At 47.7% G+C, this 12,780-nt stretch overlaps 1 protein-coding gene across 1 annotated transcript in view; it reads right to left on the reverse strand.

Annotated features, from left to right (window-relative positions):
- LOC138287264 (zinc finger and SCAN domain-containing protein 2-like) overlaps positions 1-5,545 on the reverse strand; it is a 29,698-nt gene extending 24,153 nt beyond the window's left edge. Inside the window, exon 1 of the mRNA XM_069227624.1 lies at positions 5,441-5,545. The gene's annotated coding sequence lies outside the window, so the exon portion shown is untranslated. The remainder of the gene's footprint in view (positions 1-5,440) is intronic.
- Positions 5,546-12,780: the final 7,235 nt, after the last annotated feature.

The following is a 12,780-nucleotide window of genomic DNA, read 5'->3' on the forward strand; positions in this document are numbered from 1 at the left end:
ATATTGGGCACAGCCGGAGGGAGTGTTTAGAGTGCAATAAGAGTGATAAGACTAAAAAGGTGCAGATTACCCCATCAGTGTGCAGAGAGTACTCCACTCACCCCTGGCATCAAATTGCTCTGGACATTCTCTGCCCTTTGCTACTTCGTATGATTCCCATTTATCTCTTTTTTTTTTTACGGATAAGCATTCTAGGGGTTTGAAATGGATATTGCGAATAAGGTCCCCACATGTTCTGTTATCACGTTTCCAAAGGAGGTTGTCATAAAGAGAGTAATCAGAAAGTTATTTTGGCTGATAATGGTGATCAGTTGACCTCCAAAGATATAGAAACTATTCTTAAAAGAGATTTGGAACAGGGTGAATCGTACAGATTTGCATTGCATAATACAACTGGGGGCAATACCCTTTGAACTTTTTAGGAAGACCCTGTAGGGTAGTTTGTCCATCACTGGTAGTGTTGAAAGTGGCTCTGGGCGGAGTGAAAGTATTAAATGCATGTTTCAGAAAGAAGCAAAGAAATTATGACTATGATGTCCACAAAGTAGTGTTTAGGACCTACCATGTATTCTGCTTTGGGATATGTTGGCTCAAGGTTGGGTGGAGCTCTATGTTATCGGTTTGTGTACTGCTCTGTTGGGTGATGAATAGAAACCTCTTGTCTTTTGAACATTGCAAAGCACGGTCAAACCTTAATGAGGTCAAGGGTGCTTCACTGCCCTGGCACTGTCTGGGCCTGCACAGGACTGGAGTGTAGGTCTGTGATTAATGACCATGGCAGATCTGCAGATTATGGGTCTGAAACCTATGAACCTGCTTCAGCTGGGAGAGCCCCAGTCTGACAGATAGAACCAGAAGGGCACAGAAGCATCATAAAGTGGAGTCAGGGTCACTCATTGCCCTGGACATGCTAATGACTAGAGTCTACATTAATAACCAAGGATCCTGAGTTAGTGAGGCTATGAACCTGCTTCAGCTGGGAGTGCCTGTGTCTGACAGTTAAAATTAGAAGGGCACAGAAGCATCATAATGAGGGCTCAGAGTCACTCACGGCCCTGGACATGCTAATGACTAGAATCCAAGTGTATAACTAAGTAACCTGAGTGAGTTAAGTAGTGAACCTGCTTCAGCTGGGAGGGCCTGGGTCTGACAGATAGAACCAGAAGGGCACAGACACATCGTAATGAGGGCTCAGGGTCACTCACAGCCCTGGCAATGCTAATGACTAGAGTCTACATCTATACCCAAGTAACCTGAGTTAGTTAAGTACTGAACCTGCTTCAGTAGGGAGTGTCTGGGTCTGACAGATCAAACCAGAAGGGCATAGAAGCATCATAATGAGGGCTCAGGGTCACTCACTACCCTAGACATGCTGATGACTAGAGTCCAGGTCTACAACGAAGTAACCTCAGTTAGTTAAGTAGTGAACCTGCTTCATCTGGAAGGGCCTGGCAGGCTGTTGGATTCTATGTCAAGACCGGAGGCTCCGATTATGCTTCTCAATCTTTACTACCCAAAAAAACAGCAAACACAGAAAACACACTAAATGAGGCTTTGATCCACACCTCTCATAAACCACCAATAGTAGTTCAACACAGTCTATAAACTGGAGAGGCACAATCTGACTTCCTATTTCTTTGCTGCTCCGCAGTCAGATAAGTGCCTCCCCATCTCATTGATTTATTTCACTCAAGGTGTTGTATTGTGTATACTCTGTATTTCTTGGAGTATTTCTTGTTTTTCATGGTAGTGTCTTCCTGTTGATAGCGCGCGCTCCTCTTCTTGTGGGCGCGTCTAGGTGCGTGTTGCGAGTGTCGTAATCTATTTAATTGGTTCCCTTTCGATTAATGTTCTGCGTTCACTGACAGAAATCAGTCTTCTTTAGCCACTTCTGGAGCGGTTATTCGCCTCATCGGAGGCGTCCAGGAATCCTTTCTTTTTTGTTCGCGACCGGTTGGTCAGGCAGCTTTTGCCTGACTTCCGGTTCGCTTTAGTGAAGCGCATCGCAAGACGCACAGTACAGCCCAATTGGGCTACACACGCGCGCAAGGTCTTTGGGAGGGGAAGTGACGTTTGTCAACTTCCCTCCTCATACGAGTTTTGAACATTATTAAAGATAACAACCGTGCTCCATCGGATCGCTTTGTTTCCTTCAAGGATTTATTGTTCCTAAAGACTAGTGCAGCTTTCTTCTGATTTTGACGCCCCTGACCAAAGAAGGCTGGGACTGCAATAATTAAGAATTGGTTGGCAAATATTTTTTGCAGTAGAATTTTGTATTGAGCGTCCCTTGAGGAAGCTGATTGTGGCATTTATCATGTCAGATTATTAAGTTTATGACCAAGGCTTAGAGATGTATGAGCCTGATGAAGATGAGAATTATTATTTTGATCCCTGTTTTGAACAGGTTATTGATTCCTCAGTGCAGAAATCTTTAGATAAACTTATTACTTCTGCCCTCCAACCTTTGTCTAAAAGACTTGATGATTTAGCATGTCCTACTGCACCTTAATTTCCTTCTGGAGATACGTCATCTCCGTCTATCCCCTCAGCTGAACAACTTTGGCCTCATGCTAGCAAGTTGGCCCATATTTCTCTGCCTTCTACTTCTGAACATGCTACGCTAATGCCTCTAACTCTCCTACTCCTTTATCTTTTCCTCTTGCGGATTCTGATTTCGACTCATCTTCACCTTCGTGGGAGGGGTATTCGCCTGATAATCTATCTAGATGAAATGATTATCCTGGCACAAGATCAGTCCCTGTTGCTGACTCACATGCATTGGGTGGGTTCTCTCCTTCAGGACCTAGAATTTGTGATCAATCACAAGAAGTCATCCATGATACCGTCTCAGCAAATGGAATTCTTGGGATTCCAGGTGGATTCAGTGAAAGCTCAATTGTTACTTCCTTCCCAGAAAAAAAAGTTGATCAATAGGGAACTGAGAGTGACATTATCGAATCAGACAGTAGAGATCCCTAGCACGGATTGTGGGTCTTCTTGCTTCATCGATTCAAGCAGTTTTCTCAGGGCCTCTGCATTACAGGGCCTTACAGAGACTGAAGATTCACTACCTTCAACAGGGCTTTTCGGACGATCATCTGGTTCCGCTCCCTCTCGAACCCCGAGAGGAACTCCGGTGGTGGCTTTCTCATATGGAAGCCTGGAACGGCAGAGCCATTTTTGGAGGGTCACCAGAGTTTGTGACAGGGTCAGATGCGAGTCGTTGGGGCTGGGGAGCGAGGTGCGGACAGTTTTCGACAGGAGGTCGATGGTCTTCAGAGGAGCTTTAGCTTCACATCAATTGTCTGGAACTCCTAGCGGGTTTGTTCGCCATTAGATCCCTCTCCCCGCTCAAGAGCACTTGTTGCATTCTCCTGAGGATGGACAATGTGTCCGCTGTGAGATACATCATTCATTTGGGAGGGACCAGGTCACGCCTTTTGGCGAAGATTGCCACCAGAGATTTTTGGCATCTATGTCTAGCTCAGAAGATCATGGTGATAGCGAAATTTCTTCCGGGCAAGGACAATCTGGTGGCAGATTGGAATTCCCAGTTTCTGAAGGATTCCAGCGATAGGATATTTCACCCTTCTGAGTTTCAGAAAATCACGTCTTTGACGGGTCTGTGTCAGGTGGACCTGTTTGCATCTCATCTCAATTTTCAGATTCCAAAATTTTTCGGCTGGAGACCAGATCCATCGGCATTGGCAACAGACGCATTTTTACAGGATGGGTCAATACAAATGAATTATGCTTTTCCCCTGTTTGCCATGATCCCAAGAGTAGCGGCGCTCACGCGACGCCAAGCAGCATCTGTGGTTCTCATCACGCCAGTGTGGAAGAGTCAACCGTGGTTTCCATCTCTTCTAGAACTCTCTATTGCTCTACCTCTGCAGCTCCTGGTCTTTCCTCAACTCCTTCTGGGATTCTGTTTCCTCATCCTCTTCTGCTATCAGAGCATCTCATGGCCTGGAATATATTGGGAGACATTCACAAGTGCAAGGCCTTTCGTCTTCAGCTACCTCTTTTATACGACAAGCTTGGGCTCTGTCCACCCACAAAAGATACTCTCTGGCATGGAAAAAGTGGGTGGGTTGGTGCCTTCCAAGGGAAGTGGATCCAGTGGGATCCAAGATCAAAAACACTATAAACTGTTCATTATCCTGCTTTTCCTCATAATGCAAATCTCTGTGTGGTTAAGTGAATAAAGGTTTATGAGGAACGCACTGCTAGTTATAGAACCGATCCTCTGGGACCTCTTCTGCTATCCATTCAAAAACCTTTCCAACCGGTTTCAGCTGCCACTTGGCACGCTGGGTTCGGTGGGTGATGTCAGAAGCAGACACTGATATGTCCTTATATGGTGCTCATTCCACCAGAGGTGCTATGGCATCCAAAGCTTTTCTTATGGGTTCTAGGCTAGAAAATATTCTTAGAGCTGCCAATTGGTCTAGTGACTCCATGTTTAAAATGTTTCTATTAAGGACACGGAGGCGAGGATTATCCCACCCAGTAAATAAAATTAATTGCATACTTTGCATTGTTATGAAGGTATTTTTACCCCTCCTTGAATTTACCAGTTGTATTAGATTTGAGTCTCATAATTGTTTTCTCTTTCAGAAACAGATTCCAAACAGGGGTAAAGTTTTGTGGATCTTCTGAGTTCGTTTTTGGCAGAAATGACAATGAGTCTGATGATTTCAAGCCGTCCAGGAGAGTCTTTTCCGGATACGGTCTGAGAGTGGTATTGAATTTTTACAAAGAAAGAGGAAGTCAGATTGTGCCTCTCCAGTTTATTGACTGTGTTGGACTACTATTGGTGGTTTATGAGAGGCGTGGTTCAAAGCCTCATTTAGTGTGTGTTTACTGTTTTTTTACCGGCTGCTGTTTTTTTGAGTAGTAAAGATTGAGAAGCATAATCCTCGCCTCCGTGTCCTTAATAGAATCTAAAATTCTTAACGCAAAGCTAGAAAATGTTGTATTCATCAAGATACCAGGGACAGAGGAAGTGACATCACTTGCCCTTTACCCTGATGCTAACACAGGAAGTGACAACATATGAGTGTTGTCACTTAATTCTCCCAGGAAGTGTCGTAGGTGACTCTGATGACATCACAATAATTGATGCTGTTGGAGTTAACACCCCAAGGGGCACAACAGCTAACAACACAGATCAACGTCTCTGCACCAGCCCCTCCTCCTGCCCCTCTGCCTTTGAAACAGCCCCTTCCCCTTAGGCACCCCCCCCCCACACACACTTTGCCCCAGCCCCTCCTCCTCTCCCACCTCCCCAACCACCCCGGGCCCTCCTCCCCATTTCAGTGGCCGCCTCCTCCCCTCCTGCACCGGCTCCTCCTCCTCCCCCACCCCAGGCCCTCCTACCCCCGTTGCAGTGTCCCCCCCGCTTCCATCTGCCTCGAGCCCCCCCAAGACTCACCTCAGTCTGGTCTGGAAATCTCCACTTCACCCTCTGCGAGGAACTGCTGAACAGATTCCCTTCCGGGTGATCGGAGCCCGTCAGGCCTAGCACCGGATATTGCGAAGCTCCTCTGAGGCACGTGAGTATAATATCCGGGTAAGCTGGGGCAGCGACAGCACAAGCAACGGATACCGATAAGGGCCTCTCGGGCTTTGAAGTATTACAGTGTTCAGGTCAGAGGTGGCAGAGTCAGCACTAGCAGCGAATGCGAGGAAGCTCGCCTCAGGCATGTCAGTGGAATCACTCCAGGGTTAGCGGCGGCAGAGTCAGCAACAACAGAAAATAACCTGGAGGTCCTCATGGGCCGATCCAGAGAATCACTTCCGGGCCGGCGGCGGCAGAGTCAGCACGAGTACGGAATGCGAGGAAGCTCGCCTCAGGCATGTCACTGGAATCACTCCAGGGTTAGCGGCGGCAGAGTCAGCACCAACAGAAAATACCCTGGAGGTCCTCATGAGCCGATCCAGAGAATCACTTCCGGGCCAGCGGCGGCAGAGTCAGCACCAGCAGCGAATGCAGGAAGCTCTTCTCAGGCGTGTCAGGGATTCTATGTCAGGACCGGAGGCTTCATATCATGCTTTCTTTCTTTGCTATTTATTAAATGTAAAACAAGCATTTGCAATGCAATAGGTCTCACATTTGTCTGAGTTAGAGCTGTTGGTTTAAATGCATAACTGGACTTTTCTTGCCACATAAATTGGTCAGCCCTGCTGCATAATTTGGTCATTTCTGCCAGATAATTCCAGCGGCCTTGCATGTAACTAAAGCATTTACATCCTTCCTCTTTCTGCTGCAAAAATAAAAAAAATGCCATTATTTATTATATTTACATCACTTACCAAACTTTGTGTTCCCTGGAAAAAGGTTTGCGAGTACCTATAATATAAAGGAGCCCTCTTTTCGGCCACGTTGCTCTGTATAGTCATGCAATTCCTCTGTAACTTGCTATATTCTTATAATGTAAGGATGTGGTACGTTATCCCACATTCCAAGCCATAACATCAAAGTAGCAATAGAAGCAGCCTCACACCAATCACTTTCAAGACTACAAAATGCGAAAAACCAAAGCTTAGAGAACTGGGCAGATGTTATCATATACCGCAGAATGCTTCTATGACACCAAGATACAACAGATTAAAAAGGATTTATGAGATCTCGCACATAAATAAGACCAAAGAAGGCCCATAAAATAGGAAACACATGTTCAACTGGTAAAGGCAAAAACGATAACAGCTTCAATAAAATCGTGTTAAATAAAATATTTGACATCAAGGCATGTTTTTGTTAGACCACTAACATCAATGACCCGAGATAAACATATTGTAGATGAGAAAAACTTGTGCCATTTAGTAAACGACAGCTGACCAAGTATAACACATCCCAAGTCACCACTAGCAGCACTCTACTCAAAAGGGAATCACTATCTCTAAATCTGGGCAATCACCACAAATAATGTGTAATGGCTTACTTCCCTTAACTCCGCACCAGTAAAGAGTTGTGTGTTCTGCATCTTTTTGCTATACCACTCAAAACTGAAGTACTTACAATTAAGAGGAGGAACATTTCAACATCATGTGAACATAACTCTTGCAAACGTCTCCATTTATTATATATTTGCTAAGACACTAATATACGCTGGCATAAGAAAACTGACAATGGGTCTCTCTTTAGTGACAAATTTGTAAAACATCTGGGACACCTTTACAACCCTTGAAAAGGCTCAAAGCTGTATCCAGAAGGTGTTGAACCAGCGCCTTTTTGCGAAGGCTGGTTGTCAACCATAGCCCCAGCCCTTCCACCTCCTCCGGAGGTCGTGATTACTACAACCAGGGCAAGGATATCTTCTACCCAGCCAGAATCCGAGGGGGTTGCCCCTGCTACAACAGGGACTCCTAAAGAACCCACGCCGGATACAATTCTAGAACAAATACCCAGGGTGAGCCTAATTCCACCAACATCTGTAATCTTGGGGGGCAGGACACAGTTTTTCCTGAACAACTGGTCGCTCCTGACCTCAGACCCGTGGGTTTTGGAAACAATCAAGCGTTTCAAGCTAGAATTTTACAGAGTTCCCCAACAAATATTTCCCTCCTTCTCTATTTTTCCCAAACAGATCAGATCTTTATTCAACAGGAAATAGAACAGCTCTTATTGAAAGATGCCACATGCCACTGCCGCCTGGAAACTTCCGGCTTCTGCAGCAATATTTTCGTACTAACGAAAAAAGGGGGAGGTTCCCATCTTGTCTTAAACCCGAAAGATTTCAATGGTTGGCTTCTATATCGCCATTTCAAAATGGAGGGAATCCATCTTCTGAGGGACATTCTTTGAGAGGGGGACTGAATGGTGCGTTTGGATCTGAAGGACGCGTATCTCTCAATTCCAGTTTGGCACCCTCACCGAAAATTCCTTCAATTTCAGTGGAAGGGCCAGTGGTTCCAATTCAAAGTTCTCCTTTTTGGTCTATCATCCGCCCCTTTTTGTTTCACCAAAGTGATGCGTCGGGTGGTAGAGGCCCTCCGCTCCAGAGGCATTCGTCTCATAATTTATTTAGACAACTTCCTTATAATGGCCCAATAGTTTCACACACTTATGGTTCACCTTTATTGGACAGTCCAGTTGTTATAGGATCTAGGCTTCCTTATTAACTATAAGAAATCGGTCCTTTCTCCCTCCCATTGCATAGAGTTTCTAGGCTTTAAGATCAACTCCCAGTTCTTTCTCCTCTCTCTCCCTCCTCAAAAACTGAAGACGGTTCGGAAAGAAATAAAGTGTGTCCTTCACAAAGACCATATTTCCCTCAGATCCCCAGCCAGGATTGTAGGTCTGCTTGCATCCTTGGTCCAACCGAACTTCCCTGCTCCTCTACATTACAGGGTGCTTCAACGATTGAAGATTAGACACCTCCAGAAGGTAGTAGGGTACTCAGATCTCATTCCTTTCAGCTCAGAGACAAAAGCCGAACTTCAATGGTGGCTAGAAAACATGTCGGCATGGAATGGCAGCGCCATCTTCGGCTCTCAACCAGATGTAGTTCTGGAATCAGACACCAGTCGGTGGGGTTGGGGCACCAGATGCGGCGACATCTCCACCGGGGGGTCGATGGTCCCTAGAGGAATCCCAACTGCACATCAATTGCTTAGAGCTCTTAGCCGGGTCCTTCGCAATCCAGATTCTGTCTCCCCTCTCCAAATGTTGTGTTCTAATGCGGATGGACAATATTTCAGTGGTTCATTATATCAACAAACTGGGGAGAACGCGCATATTCTGACGGCGATAGCAAAGAGCTTTTGGCAGTTCTGTCTCCAGCATCACATTTTGGTAACTGCAGAATACCTTCCAGGTCAGTGCAGTGTGATGGCAGACTGCAACTCAAGATGCCTCGGAGACTCCAGCGAATGGAAGAGACTGCCTTCAGTCTTCCGAGCCCTCCAGAATTGATGGGCCCGTGCCGAACAGACCTGTTTGCATCTCGCCTGTCACATCATGTGCCCAGGTTTTTCTCCTGGAGACTGGATCGTCTGGCCAAGGCCACAGATGCCTTTCTCCAACATTGGGGGGGGCATCTGCAATATGCCTTTCCCCCATTTCTCTTGATCCTGAGGGTTGCAGCCCAAACCCTCCTTCAACAAGCCGACCTGATACTGATCACTCCGTTCTGGAGACCACAACCCTAGTTTACTATTCTGTTGGAGATGTCGCTAGATTGCCCTGTGCTGATCCCCTCATTACCGGATGTTTTGAAAGATCAGATGGGCAACAGACACCCTCTTCTTCAACAGGGAAACCTTCAACTCATGGCTTGGCGCGTTTCCGGACAAGATGGTTTGTGCCAAACCTTTCGGAACAGGCTGTTAACTTCAGCTCCACATCTTTGTCTGAATCCACTCCAAAGAGATATACCTCAGCATGGCAAAGGTGGATGAGTTGGTGTGATTCACGGAATGTTGATCCCTTGGGGGCTCCCATTACCTTTGTCATCAATTTCCTAGCAGAAATGGCCTCCAATGGTCCAACAATTACCAGTCAGCCATTTCCTCTGGACATACCCCTCTGGATGGTAAACCTATAGGGGAACATCCTCTGGTAAGTAGAGTCATGCAAGGCATTCGCCTAGCTAATCCTCCTATTCCCAAATATTCAGTTCTCTGGGACGTCAACGTTGTTCTTAAATTTCTGCAACCTTGGCCATGTAACGCTGACCTGTCTAGGTAACAGCTCTTAGCCAAATTAATGCTCCTATTATGCTTAGTGTCATGCAGAAGAGTGTCTGATGTCATGGCTCTGGTTCTCTCAGGTCGTGTATTTTCTCTATAGGGGGTCGCCTTTTCCATCTCAAGACGCACAAAAACTTTCTCTAAGCAGATCTCTTATCCCAGTTTTCATGAAAACTAGAATCTTTGGCCCTCATTACAACATTAGCGGAAAATCCTGCTTACGACCGTGCAGAAGACCGCCAACACACCGCTGCGGCGGTGGAATTCCACTACAGCTATTACGACCCACAGCTCAGAATCCGCCAAAATCCAGACACCCACACAAGTCGGCCACACCAAAGGTCAGTGGTAAACTGGCGATAACAAAACCTCCACTATCACGCCAACAGGAATACGCCCACACATTATCACGACCCAAGAATCCACACGGTGGTCTTTCAACCGTGGTATTCCATTGGCGGTACACACCGCCGCGCTCAAAATACACACACATTTACAAACCACGACCACATTGGACAATTCGAAATACACACACCTGATGCACATAAACACACCATTCCCACACACCCAATACAATATAAAACACCCACCCACATCACCCACAAACCCTTACTACCAAAATTGAGAAAGAAGGCCAGAGAGAGACACCACCAGAAACAACACTAGCATCCACAGGCACACAACACCATCACTCACACACCATCTACGCACCTCAGACAACACACACAAACACATCCCCTCACACATCACAACACACACCACCTCACACATCACCCACACCACATCATGGCACCTCAACAACACCCCAGGTTCTCTGAGGAGGAGCTAAGGGTCATGGTAGAGGAAATCATCCGGGTAGAGCCACAGCTATTCGGATCACAGGTGCAGCACACCTCCATTGCTAGGAAGATGGAGCTATGGCGCAAAATAGTCGATAGGGTCAACGCAGTGGACAGCATCCAAGAACTAGGGATGACATCAGGAAGAGGTGGAACGGCCTACGGGGGAAGGTGCGTTACGTGGTCTCAAGACACCAGACTGCAGTACAGAGGACTGGCGGGGAACCCCACCTCCTCCCCAACAACTAACAATATGGGAGGAGCAAGTCTTGGCTATACTGCATCCTGAGGGCCTCGCAGGAGTAGCAGGAGGAATGGACTCTGGTAAGGCAAATCTTTACTACCTCATCCCCCCCACCCCACCTGCATGCTATCACATACCCCCACCCTCACCCCCATCACTCCAACACCTCACAAATGTCCCACTATCACAACCCACACATCCCAACACCAAGCCCTGCATGCAACACAAAAAGCATGTCCACAACAGATACCCACACAGACCCCAAACCAATTATCACACAAGGTCCTAGACAAGAATGCAAGCACTGGAGTACAGGGTCACTCACCCATTGCACACGATGGCACCCACAGATGCAATAATCATGCCTTTACACCCCTGCAGGACCCCTAACCAACGTCACCGGACAGGAGGTACCAGACATATCCAGTCCCCCCACAGAAGAGGCCCACAGTGATGACAGCAGCTCTGTCCAACTGGATCAAGATGACCAGCCCGGCCTGTCTGGGATCTCAGGACAGTCGGTTCCCCTGACACTGGCACAAGCCACCACAGAGCCTCCCCCCTCAGGAAACACCAGCACAGCACCCACCCAGCGGACCCATCGCTCTGTCCCCAAGACACATCAAGCAGCAGTGTGTCCACCACCACAGGGAACCCAGGCAAACCCACCACCCCAAGAAAATCAGGGACCTGGGGGCAGTGGCAGTGGGCACACGGTTCAGGGGACAGAGCCACAGGAAAACAGGGGAAAGACTGCTGTGCGACAGGGGAGGACAGGCCCAGGGAACCCACTCTCCACGAGGCACTCTCCAACATCATGGGAACGTACCATCATTCCCAGGTGACGATGGCAACGGTACTGGCCAACTTTCAGGAGACCCAGAGGCTGCAGGAGGAACACTATCTGGGGATCAGGGAGGAACTCAAGTCCATCAACACCACCCTGGTCACCATTGTAGGGGTGCTGAAGGACCTTACCAACACCAGGAGGGACACTGTGGCACAACAAGGGGCCCCTGACACTAGCCTGGCTGATGAACAGCCCACCACCTCCGCCGGCGCTAGTGAACAGGAGGCACCGCCACAGGACCACGACACCAGCACCCCACCCCCTGCAGATGGAGAACCACCCCGCAAACGGTCCCTGCGATCCAGGGACAAGACAGAGAACAATGCCAAGACCCCCGCCAGGAAATGAGACCCCCCTGAATGTCATCCTTCTGTCCCACTTTGTCACCCTGTCCATCCATCAACTGTCCTAGCTCCACTTCCTATGCCCCTTTGGACAATGCACCTGTGAAATGAATAGACTGGACTCTGCCATGGACATTCCTCCACCATCACCCCTGCCCATTTTACACCCCCCTCCACTTATTTGCACAGAAATAAACACCCTTGAATCACAAAACAATCTGGAGTCAGTCTGTGCTTTCACAAATGTGTATTTACAATAACTATGGAACAGTGATATCTTCTTACCTGTGTCTCACTGGAAGTATTGCTGGATAACGTTGTTTCTGTTGTCGATATCCTCTTCTTCTGCCTCCTCTTCTTCACTGTCCACAGGCTCCACAGCTGCCACAAGACCTCCAGCTGGACCATCCTCCTACAGAAAAGGCACCTGCCGTCGCAAAGCCAGGTTGTGCAGCATACAGCAGGCCACCATGATCTGGCACACCTTCTTTGGTGAGTAGCAGAGAGAACCACCTGTCATATGGAGGCACTGGAACCTGGCCTTCAGGAGGCCGAAGGTTCTTTCTATAATCCTCCTAGTTCACCCATGTGCCTCATTGTAGCGTTCCTCTGCCCTTGTCCTGGGATTCCTCACTGGGGTCAGTAGCCATGACAGGTTGGGGTACCCAGAGTCACCTGCAAATGTCGAGGGACAACTGTTAGACACACACTAACCCGTAGGGACAACCCCAGACCCAGATAACTATTCACAGGGTATAGGGTCCTTGTCCTCACCAATTAGCCACACAGGCTGCCTCTGGAGTT

The sequence above is a fragment of the Pleurodeles waltl genome, chromosome 4_1 (assembly GCF_031143425.1).
Source record: "Pleurodeles waltl isolate 20211129_DDA chromosome 4_1, aPleWal1.hap1.20221129, whole genome shotgun sequence".
Taxonomy (NCBI): domain Eukaryota; kingdom Metazoa; phylum Chordata; class Amphibia; order Caudata; family Salamandridae; genus Pleurodeles; species Pleurodeles waltl.